A 12,725-nucleotide genomic window follows, 5' to 3' on the forward strand; every position below is an offset into this window, starting at 1 on the left:
GCGTGCAGTAAAACTCATCTGTCAGGCCACCACATCTCCCTAATTTTTCAGAGTGCCCCAGTAAAAGTAATAGTGTAGATGATCTTTAGGAAGGACCTTTGAGATGTGATTATTATAATCTGCTATTTGTCATTTTGTGAATCATCTTTATAAGAATAGTTAAAGAAATCTGGCATTATTATATTATAAATTTATTAAAAAAAGTTTTATTCCATTTAGTTGTGAAACAGGATGGATCACATGCACCACTCCTGTGCCCACTACCAGCTGTGCCACATAGCTGAGAGACCAACACCGGACGCTGAGTGACAGGACCAGCACAGCTCAGGCAGCAGTCAGGCCCCTCGGCTGAGGAATAGGGTGACCCTTGTAACCAAGGCACGCTCCGGCTGGAGAGTGACCATATATAGCTATAATGAGTATAGCAGTCATCAGTAACATCACACTGCTACTAGCAGTACCACACGCCAGCAACACCTTCATTACATCTTACTGGCTACAATAAAATCCCATGAAGCTGTAAGTGAGAGTTTTTTATTTGCTTTTCAGGAATACAGCAGCCCAGTCTCACAGGCAGCAACACGTTATTTCCCCTCACACAACAACATTTATCAGCCAACCTGGTGGAGATGGAAATTACACATTCCTCTGGCATCTAATCTTTACCATATATATCGCGTAGTCTAATACACACTCTGAGCCTCATTCTAATCTCACACATCCGTGGCCACCTTTCTGTATGGCCGTGGCAGCCTGCTACTGCAAGTGTCAACCCGTCTATGCTGATTATCTGTCAGCATATTCTGCTAATTGTACCATTCTGCAATGGATGCTGAGTAATAGTTTAATAAGACTCTGCTACTTTCAGGAGGATAAACCATGGATTAAAGGATGAGTCAAAGTGGAGAATCCCTCTCTATAAGCTCATCCCTTCTAAAATGTCTTTATAGTAGGACAGTGACCCATATATACAGATGTTTCCTCATACATCTAGCCTCCTTGTGCATTAAGCACAAAAGACGCTTGGCACTAGGAAGTCACACGGCGCTCACCCGTTAGGTGTAACGTGACTTGTAGCGCACAGAGGATAGATGTATGTGGACACATCTGTATGTTGCTCCGGCAGCGCATGTGAGACAGAACACAGTGAAAGTGTAGAAAAACGACATCTCCCATGCTGGCCTGACATTTATGGCTACAGTTAGATGGCGAATTGGTGGGGAGACCCGAAGATATTCATTCACAAACCCTTTTGCATGACTGTGCTCTAGTTTCAGGAGACCCAGAATACAGGAGAGAAAAGGGAACAGCCAGGGACAAAAAAAAGAGACCAAGATTGGGGATGTGCAGGCAGTTCCTAGAGAGATGGGGCAGAGTGATGGATTCCTCCTGGGGAGATCTCCAGAGAGAAGAGGGGAGAAAAGAGAGTCCCCTTAAGCTGGGTACACACTGAGATATATTGGCTGATCAATTGATCGGCCAATATATCTGCTGCCCTTCGGCCAGTTTGTACCTGCGATATGTCTGAACAACGTCGTTCACATACATATCTCATTGGCTGTGCTGCACAGCCAATGCTCAGAATTGCCTGCAGACCACCCGTACACACACAGCAGCAGCCTCGGGGAGGGACACGCCCAGACCAGCCCCGCTGGCCCACGGGACCCGTGGGCAAAAGCAGATGATGGCCTTTCAGTGTGTATGAACGACCATCATCTGCAGATACATCTGTAGAGTGTGTACCCACCTTTAGAAGAGACCAAAGACAGAGACAGAGTGGAATGCTTTGGTCCAGAGAAGGGAGAGATAAGAGGCAGCCTCGGTCAGCTGGAGCAGACTATGAAAAGAAAGGAAACGGCGACACATAGTGGTGAGGGCAATACACTAATGTGCTCTCTAAGCTTGGAGCAGCATTAAGGAAAGGAGGAAGGCTCATAGGTGACGGAATTAGATTGGAGCATAATAGACATACGGGCAAATATGGGGAAGGGTAAATCAGTAGCTGCCCCTCCCCATAGAGTGGGTGCCTATATAAGCAGTGGCAGAACAGAGCAAACCACATTGGAATTTGGGAATACACATGCAGATAGGTACAGCCAGGCTAATGAGGGGAACTGATGTTAGTATGTTGTAGAAATGCAGCAAGTGTGTGATAGTAACAATTGCGGTGATTCAATTAAGGATGGAATTACAAAGCTGCATGCAAGCAACTCTGCAATTCCTTCCTTGCTAATATGCAAATGCAACAGGAGGTGTCTGAGACCCTCTGCTGCATTTGCGATCCCAGCTGCAACTGAGGTCGCAGGCTGGGATAACCATCGTGATCATCGGTCGTGATGGTGGACAGCACCAGCCAGCTGAGTAGACTTTAGCTTACTCAGACTGGCCAGCTTGTGAGGCCAGGTAACTGCATCTGTGGACGCAGATCCTGGCCCTGGAACTCCCGGTAAACGGGGATGCCGCGCCCCTGTTTCCGGGAACACCGGCCATCCCCGCCCCTGCATCGCCCCGTAAATGCCTCCGCATTTACAATCAGGTAGAGGCAATCACGTAGGACCTGTTCTGCACATGTGCAGAATGAGTTCAGCACACGTGCAGATTCCTGATAATCGGGAATCTGCGTTTAGCTTTGCACACAATGCTAAATCAGGCCCAATGTTTTTGAGGCTGGGGCTGTGTGTGTATGTGTGAGCAAGTGTAGCATACAGTACGTGTTGTGAGTCGCAAGCATCCATCACAGCTTGATACCTCTACAAAGGTGAATGGAGGATGATTTATCACTGGTATAACTTGGAGATGTTTGAGGGAAAGTAGTCAGAAATGAAACACCCAGAGTCTCATAGGTAGGTGGTAGCTGCAGAGCACAGGAGAGAGTCAGATAAGGAATGACAGCATTGTCTCACAGCCATACGCCGGTATAAGTGTGTGTTATATATGTATATGGGCATAGGTATGTATACATATATGTATAATACCCAGAGTCACAGAGGTAGGTTGCAGCTGCAGAGGATATGAGAGGTCAGATATGGAATGGCAGCATTGTCTCACAGCCATACGCAGATATAAGTGTGTGCATTATATATTATATATGTATATGGGCATAGGTATGTATACATATATGTATAACAGCCAGAGTCCCAGAGGTAGGTTGTAGCTGCAAAGCACAGAAGAGATCACATAAGGAATGGCAGCATTGTCTCATAGCCATACACATATATAAGTGTGTTAGCATTATATATTATATTAGGGGTGTGCACCGGCCACTTTTCGTGTTTTGGTTTTGGATCTGGATCTTTCTTCGTGTTTTGGATCTGGATTGGTTTTGCCAAAACCACCCTTCCGTGTTTTGGGTTCTGGGTTTTGTGTTTTGGATCTGTATTTTTTTGAAAAAAGCATAAAAACAGCTAAAATCACAGAATTTGTAGGTTTTTCTGCTCCTATGCTATTATTAACCTCAATAACCTTAATTTCCACTCATTTCCAGTCTATTCTGAACACCTCACACCTCACAATAGTGTTTTTATGTCCAAAAGGTTGCACCGAGGTAGCTGGATGACTATGCTAAGCGACACGAGTGGGCGGCACAAACACGTGACCCATCTAGGAGTGACACTGCAGTGGCAGACAGGATGGCAGTTAGAAAAACTAGGCCCCAAACTGTACATAATGCAAAGAAAAAAAAGAGGTGCAAGATGGAATTGTCCTTGGGCCCTTCCACCCACCCTTATGTTGTATAAACAGGACATGCACACTTTAACAAACCAATCATTTCAGCGCCAGGGTCTGCCACACAACTGTGGCTGAAATGATTGGTTCGTTTGGGCCCCCACAAAACAAGCTGGCAATTAATGTGTCCCTGCACAAACTGGCTCTACGGAGGCAAGATGTCATCCTCATCCACCGATTCCTCACCTTCTTCAGTGTGTACATCCTCATCCTCACAAAGTATTAACTCGTCCCCACTTGAATCCACCACCACAGGTCCCTCTGTACCTTCTGGAGGCTGGTCTCCCTGGAAGAGCTGATAATTCATTTTGATGAACATCATCTTCTCCACATTCTGTGGAAGCAACCTCATACACCTTTCGCTGACAAGGTTCCCGGCTGCACTAAACACTCTTTCGGAGTACACACTGGAGGGGGGGCAACTCAGGTAAAATAGAGCCAGTTTGTACAGGGGCCTCCAAATTGCCTCTTTTTCCTGCCAGTACAGGTATGGACTGTCTGACATGCCTACTTGGATGCTGTCACCGATGTAATCCTCCACCATTCTGTCAATGGTGACAGTATCATATGCAGTGACAGTAGACATGTCAGATATTGTTGCCAGGTGTTTCAGTCCGGACCAGATGTCCAAACTTGGTCCTGCCTGCCCTGCATCACCGCCAACGGGTTGCTTAGGATACCTAAGTTTTTTCCTGGCAGCCCCAGTTGCGGGAGAAAATGAAGAAGGAGCCGTTGACGTGTCACGTTCCGCTTCAGCTGACAGTGTGTTCACCAGCAGGTCTTTGCACCTCTGCAGGCTTGTGTCGGCCGGAAAGAGAGACACCACATAGGCTTTAAACCTAGGATCGAGCATGGTGGCCAAAATGTAGTGGTCTGATTTCAACAGATTGACCACCCTGGAATCCTGGCAAAGCGAATGAAGGGCTTCATCCACAAGTCCCACATGCCGAGCGGAATCGCTCCGTCTTAGCTCCTCCTTCACTTTCTCCAGCTGCTTCTGCAAAAGCCTGATGAGGGGAATGACCTGACTCAAGCTGGCAGTGTCTGAACTGACTTCACGTGTGGCAAGTTCGAAGGGCTGGAGAACCTTGCACAACACGGAAATCATTCTCCACTGCGCTTGAGTCAGGTGCATACCCCCTCCTTTGCCTATGTCATAGGTGGATGTATAGGCTTGTATGGCCTTTTGCTGCTCCTCCATCCTCTGAAGCATATAGAGGGTTGAGTTCCACCGCGTCACAACCTATTGCTTCAGGTGATGGCGGGGCAGGTTCAAGAGTGTTTGCTGGCGCTCCAGTCTTCGGCACGCAGTCACTGAATGGCGAAAGTGGCCAGAAATTTTTCGGGCCACCCAAAGCGTCTCCTGCACGCCCCTGTCGCTTTTCAGAAAATTCTGCACCACCAAGTTTATTGTGTGAGCAAAACATGGGACGTGCTGGAATTTGCCCAGATGTAATGCCCGCACAATATTGGTGGCGTTGTCAGATATCACAAATCCCCAGGAGAGTCTAAGTGGGGTAAGCCACTGGGCGATGATTTCCCTCAGTTTCTCTAAGAGGTTGTCGGCGGTGTGCCTCTTACTGAAACCGGTGATACACAGCGTAGCCTGCCTTGTAACGAGCTGGCGTTTCTGAGATGCTGCTACTGGTGACGCTGCTGCTGTTGCTGCGTAAGGTGATACATCTACCCAGTGGGCTGTCACAGTCATATAGTCCTTAGTCTGCCCTGTTCCACTTGTCCACATGTCCGTGGTTAAGTGGACATTGTTTACAACGGCATTTTTCAGGACACTGAGGACACTTTTTCTGACGTTTCTGTACAGTCTCGGTATCGCCTGCCTAGTGAAGTAGAATCTAGACGGGATTTGGAACCGGGGACACACTACCTCCATCAATTGTCTAAATCCCACTGCACTAATGGCGGATACCGGACGCACGTCTAACACCAACATAGCAGTCAAGGCCTCAGTTATACGTTTTGCTTCAGGATGACTGCTGTCGTACTTCATCCTCCTCGCTAAGGACTGTTGGAGGGTCAATTGTTTAGTAAAAGTAGTGGTGTTCCTACTTCCTCTCTGGGATGATGAACGACTCCCAGCAGCAGCAACAGCAGCAGCGGCAGCAGTAGGCGTAGCAATGCAGGATCCTCCGGAGGAATCCCCGATAGGAGAGTCAGTCATGCCAGTGACATGGCCTGCAGGACTACTTCCGATCCTGACTAAGGAGGAAATTGACGAGGAGGGAGTTGACGGTGTGGTTTGCAGGCGCTTGGATACAACAGGACAACGGGATTTAGGTGTCCCTGGACTGCTTACGGTCTTAGCCAAAGTTTCTGAACTTGACAGTAACTTTTTATGAACGCGCTGCAGGTGCCGTATAAGGGAGGATGTTCCTAGGTGGTTGACGTCCCTACCCCTACTTATTTCACCTTTACATATGGTACATATGGCAAGACAGTTGTTGTCCGGATTTGGATAGAAATATTGCCAGACCAAAGAGGTGGAATGTTTGGTCTTCTGCCCAGGCTTGACCGTGATGGGCTTTTTCATCCCACGGACAACAACTGTCTCCCCCGGAGCCTGATTTAAACAAACCACATCACCATCAGAATCCTCCTCGCCAACTTCCTCCACAGCGCCAGCTATACCAGTATCCTCATCCTGTTGTACCTCAACAGTGACATCTTCAATTTGCATATCAGCAAGTGGACTGTGGGTGCTCCTTTCAGCACTTGCAGGGGGCGTGCAAATGGTGGAAAGAGCCACCTCTTCCCGTCCAGTGCTGGGAAGGTCAGGCATCGCAACCACCACCACACTTGGACTCTCCTTGGGGATTTGTGATATCTTCTTAGAAAGCACAGTTCTTCGCTGTGCTTTTGCCAGCTTAACTCTTTTGATTTTTTAGTGGGAGGAGGGCTTCCATCGTCATGTGAAGCTGAACCACTAGTCATGAACATACAAGGGATCGACCTTAGCCGTTCCTTGCCACTCCGTGTCGTAAATGGCATATTGGCAAGTTTACGTTTCTCTTCAGCTGATTTAAATGTTTTTTTCAAGGTCATTTTCCTGAACTTTGTCATTTGGGATTGTATGTGCCCTCTACTATGACATTGGGCATCGGCCTTGGCAGACGACGTTGATGGCATGTTATCGTCTATGTCATGACTAGTGGCAGTAGCTTCAGCACTAGGAGGAAGTGGTTCTTGATCTTTCTCTATTTTATTTTTATCGGAGAAAGTTTGGTCCTCCAATTATGTTATATCGATTTGATATATACGTGCGGCTAAACACAGAAAATAATTTTTTTTTTGGTTTGGACTGGAGTGTACTTTGGGGGGTTACAGCACCCTTTAACGGTCAAGCCAGCCGGCCCTTTACTTATGACACAGGCGCACGCTTGGCACTACTTTGTTGATGCACGTGCGGCTACTGTGCACACAATTCACAAACACAGAAAATATATTATTTTTTTGGACTGGAGTGTACTTTCGGGGGTTACAGCACCCTTAACGGTCAAGCCAGCCGGCCCTTTACTTATGACACAGGCGCACGCTTGGCACTACTTTGTTGATGCACGTGCGGCTACTGCGCACACAATTCACAAACACAGAAAATATTTTTTTTTTTGGTTTGGACTGGAGTGTACTTTGGGGGTTACAGCACCCTTTAACGGTCAAGCCAGCCGGCCCTTTACTTATGACACAGGCGCACGCTTGGCACTACTTTGTTGATGCACGTGCGGCTACTGCGCACACAATTCACAAACACAGAAAATAATTTTTTTTTTGGTTTGGACTGGAGTGTACTTTGGGGGTTACAGCACCCTTTAACGGTCAAGCCAGCCGGCCCTTTACTTATGACACAGGCGCACGCTTGGCACTACTTTGTTGATGCACGTGCGGCTACTGCGCACACAATTCCCAAACACAGAAAATATATTATTTTTTTAGCACTTGGGGGGAGCACCCCCTGGACAACACTACAGCACCCCTTTAGGACTGGGACACTGCACAGGACTTTGGAGTGGACACAGCCCCTATTAACAACAGCAGCACAGCACAACACAGCCAGCCCCTATGGACTTTGAAGTAGTGGACAACAGCAGCACTACACTACACTACACAGCCCTAACTCCCACCCTCCCTCTTCACTGTCCACAGCCGAGTGAGAAAATGGCGCCGACGCGGGTACCTTATATAGGATCCAAAACCCGCGAGACTCGGAAGGCGGGATGATGACGTTTTGCCTCGATTTCAGATCCGATTCAGGCGGGAAAAGTTGAGCCTGACTCGGATCGGGGGGGCTCGGGGGGGTTCGGATTTCAGAAATCCGAACCCGCTCACTCCTATATTATATATGTATATGGGCATAGGTATGTATACATATTTCTACTTCAGGGTCCATAGGGTATCCACAGGATACCTTGGGGTATAGGTGTGACGTCAGTCATCGGGCACCAAAGAGTTAAGCTTTTCAGCCTCCCAGGATACACTAGGTCCCCCTCCTATACCCCGCCCCCGAGCCAAGGTACCTCAGTTTAGTTTGGTGCCCGGCCGGAGTCGGGTGCACCTGTCGGAGTGGGGGCTAGAAGAGCCCCTGAAGCTTTCTTCTATGCAGCTGTGGCTGCACATCTGGATGTACAGCATGGACAGACAGGCCTGACGTCCATGCTGTCTTCCCTACACCCCCGCCGGTACCTGAACGCCGGTACAGATCCGGGGATGCTGGTGAGCATCTGGGGTCACAGCTAGCGGTGACCCCAGATGTTCTGGACCATGGCCTGATTTAAGGGGGACAAAGGTAAGCAGCGGGGTCCCGCGGTGGGTCCCCGCTGGTCACATGGTCCTAAGTCCCCAGGCAGGGGGCTCCCTGGGGACTGGCTGCAGCGTGGAGCCAGGCGACCAACCTGCGCTTCCACTACCCCCTGGGACAGCGGACCGCAGCAGAGCGGTAGCGCTGCGGCGTCCCAGGGGTTAAATGCATGCCAGGGGAGCGCGCCTTCCCTCTCTCACAGCCGGCGCCTGCTCCGCTGCACACAGCCCTCTCTGCACGCTGCCGACTGGTCCTGTGGAAGCGCTCCTCCCCCAGGCCAGCCTCCTCTCTGCTCCTCGGCGGCCATCTTCTCTGAACGCATGGTGAACGCTGCTGGAAGCCTGGACGGAAGCATCGTGGTCTGGGTCCCCCCGCATACCTCTCCTCCGATTTGGGTCAGGTCTGTGTATGCTGCGCTGTGTCCTACCAGGCCCTGTGTCTGTGTTGTTGAGTGATCAGCGCTTTTAGTGCAGGAATTGATATTTCTTTGCATTGTATGTGACTGTGCTAGCGCTGCTGCCTGTAACTTTTCTTCTAACTGTCAGCTTTATTACTGTCCCTGTTCTTTCTGCTAAGCCCTTGCGGTGCGGTGTTGCAGGGTGGTCTCTTGCCTATTTAATATATAATTGGTGAGAGGGGTCACATACGTGGTGCCATTATGTCTGAAAGTGATTTTCCCCTCCGGCTACAGTGTACTACGTGTAAAGTACCGTTAGCGGAGGGGGAGGGTAGCGCGGAGGGCCTCTGCCAGCAGTGTTTGTCCATGGCGCGGCCTCTTATGGTTACAGCACCAGTACAGGAGGCGCCCTGGGCTGGTTTCGCTCAGGCGCTACAGCCTTAGTGGGCCAGTTAGCTCCGCAGCCCGCGTTTACACCGATGGGTTTGTCCCAGCAGTCAGTGGTGTCGTCACCCATGCAGGGTTTCCCACGACAATTGGTGGTACCCCACAGTCTCCCTATTTCCCCGCTCCCGGTTTCTCAGGAGCCAGCGTGGGTTAACTCCCTGACGAGTTCTGTACAGCACTTGTCGGATGTGTTGCAAGGGGAGTCTGTGATGCGGCCTCATAAACGGCCGGTGGCGTCTCTGTCAGCTCCTTATGAGGATGACGAGCGGACGTCTGATGATGGGGAGATTGTGGATCCTTACGATCAGGAACCCCTCCATACAAAGGACGCTGATGCTAAGTCCAAAGTATATATTCCTGGACTTATCAGCCTTGGTGATTGAGGACGAAGTTCCCCCAGCGGCTAAATCTAAGTATGCCTTTTTCAAGGATGTGAAGGGCGATGCCACAGTCTTTCCTCTTTCAGGTCAGTTAGTGGACCATTTAGAGGAGGCGTGGAAACACCCTGGCAAAAGATACCAGCCGCAGAGGCGCCTGGCGGTGGCTTATCCGTTCGTGGATAATTATTTTGCAAAGTGGGAATCCCCTCCACAGGTGGATTCTCACGTGACCCATCTTGTCCGTAGTGCCACATTGCTGATGCCATCCATGTCCTCCCTTAAGGATGCTACGGACCGCAAGGTGGAGATCTGCCTGAAGTCCGCTTATTCCCTTGCGGGGGGGGGCAGCACGGCCGGCTATGGCCATTTGCTGGGTTGCCAGAGCGATGGAGCGCTGGGCGGATTCATTAGAGGCATCTTTTGATTCCGACTGTCCGGCCGAACAGGCGGAGTTGATTGGTAATCTCCGTGATTCGGCCACTTATATCAACGAGGCGGCCTTAGACATTAGTACTCTGGTGTCTAGAATTTCCTCAGCAGCGGTAGCTGCTCGTCGCACCTTGTGGCTGCGATCCTGGAAGGCGGACGCAGATTCCAAAAAGGGTCTGGAGGCGTTGCCATTTACCGGAGAAGTTCTCTTCGGTCCGGATCTGGATAAGATTGTGGCCACGCTGGCGGCAGCCAAATCGGCTTGTCTCCCGTCGGCCGCTGCTCCTTCTGGTTCTGGACCATCGTCCTTTCGGTCATCTAGGGCCCAGGGCAGGCCCAAACCACAGTCGTTTCCTCGACAGGCTGGCCCTAAGAAATCGGCCAAGCCCCGGAAGCAGGCATGGAGTACCAGACGTCCGGCCCCCAAGCCAGATGACAAGCCTGCGGCCTGACTGTCCGGGCCTCCCTTTGGGGGATCCCAAGGTGGGAGGCCGCCTGCTGCAGTTCGCACAGTGTTGGTCGGCCACTACGACAGACACTTGGGTTCTCGAGGTGGTCTCCCACGGGTACGCCCTCTCCTTCCGGCGCAGACCCCCGGCTCGATTCTTCACCACGGGTCTACCATCAGACCGGAACAAGGCTACGGAGCTGCGGAAGGTATTGCACACTATGCTCCAGGCTGGAGTTATAGTGCCTGTTCCATTCTCCCAGAGGGGCCAGGGTTTCTTTTCAAATCTTTTTTTGGTACAGAAACCCAATGGGTCATATCGTCCGATTCTCAACCTCAAAGCTCTCAACAGGTCTTTGCGGGTTCCGAAGTTTCGGATGGAGACCCTACGGTCCATCATTCTGGCACTGGAACCTGGGGACTACATGGTGTCATTGGACATACAGGACGCTTACCTGCATGTCCCTATTCTTTTGCGCCATCAACAGTTCCTCAGGTTTGCAATCCGCAGCGACCACTTCCAGTTTCGGGCGTTACCTTTTGGCCTGGCGACAGCACCACGTGTTTTAACCAAGGTGATGGCGGTCATGGCGGCTTCTCTGCGGCTGCAGGGAGTCCGCATGTTGCCGTACTTGGATGACCTTTTATTGGTGGCAGGATCTCCAGAGCTCCTTCTACGCCACTTGGACCTGACCATTGCGCTACTGCAACGGCACGGCTGGATAATCAACTGGCAGAAGTCCACTCTAATCCCGTCTCGGAGGATTCTGCACCTCGGAGCCTTATTGGACTCGGAACAGCAGATGATCTTCGTGACGGAGGAAAAGATCTCTGCTTTACAGTCGAGGGTGCGCAGTTGTCTGCTCAGCCGTCGGGTGTCTCTACACTCGGCGATGAGGTTACTGGGCTCCATGGTGTCGGTGTTCGACATGGTGGAATATGCCCAGTTTCACTCCAGACCTCTGCAGCACCTGATTCTGTCCAAGTGGAACGTGCTGCCTCAGTCTCTGAAGTCCCAGACGATTGTGCTCACCTCGGAGGTTCGCCTGTCCCTTGCCTGGTGGTTACAGACGACCCATCTCAGCGGGGGACGTCCGTTCTGGGTTCCAAATTGGGTCCTGTTGACAACGGACGCCAGTCTTCGGGGCTGGGGAGCAGTTTCGGGTCCACACTTGTTCCAGGGCAGGTGGATGCCGACAGAAGCGGAGCTTCCAATCAATGTCTTGGAACTCCGTGCGGTCTTCAATGCTCTCCAGCAGGCACATCGGGTTCTCCAGGGTCGTCCGGTACAGGTCCAGTCGGACAACGCTACCACCGTGGCCTACATAAACAGGCAAGGAGGAACCCGAAGTCGGGCGGCTCTCATGGAGGTCTCTCGGATCCTGGTATGGGCGGAGCGCAATCTTCCGGCCATATCAGCGGTCTTCATCCCGGGAATGCTAAATTGGGAGGCGGACTTTCTAAGTCGCCAGGACGTTCATCCGGGGGAATGGTCCCTGCACCCGGACGTTTTTCAACTGCTGGTGGACAGATGGGGTCTTCCAGAGATCGACCTCATGGCGTCCCGGCACAACAACAAGTTGCCGGTGTACGGGTCTCGCACAAGAGACGAAGGGGCGTCTCTGGTGGATGCTCTGTCCGTCCGGTGGACTTTCCGGTTCGCATACCTGTTCCCTCCGGTCTCCCTTCTTCCACGGGTAATCCGGAAATTCAAACAGGAAGGAGGGACGCTCCTGTTGATAGCTCCCGCGTGGCCCAGACGGCACTGGTTCTCAGACCTTCAGGGTCTGTCCGTGGACAGTCCTCTGCTGTTGCCGTTACGACCGGACCTTCTGTCTCAGGGTCCTTGTCTTCACCCGGACCTGACTCGGTTGTCTTTGATGGCGTGGCTGTTGAGACGGCCATGCTGAGGTCCCGGGGGTTTTCCAGCTCTGTGGTGCGTACCATGTTGCGAGCTCGGAAACCGGCTTCCGCGAGGATATACCATCGCGTGTGGCATACGTTCTTCCAGTGGTGTCGACCGAGAGGTTATGCACCTCGGGAGTTTCGTCTGTCTCGGATTCTCGCCTTCCTGCAAGCGGGACTAGA

This window comes from Taudactylus pleione, unplaced genomic scaffold (genome assembly GCF_031769625.1).
Source record: "Taudactylus pleione unplaced genomic scaffold, aTauple2 ptg002965c, whole genome shotgun sequence".
Taxonomy (NCBI): Eukaryota; Metazoa; Chordata; class Amphibia; order Anura; family Myobatrachidae; genus Taudactylus; species Taudactylus pleione.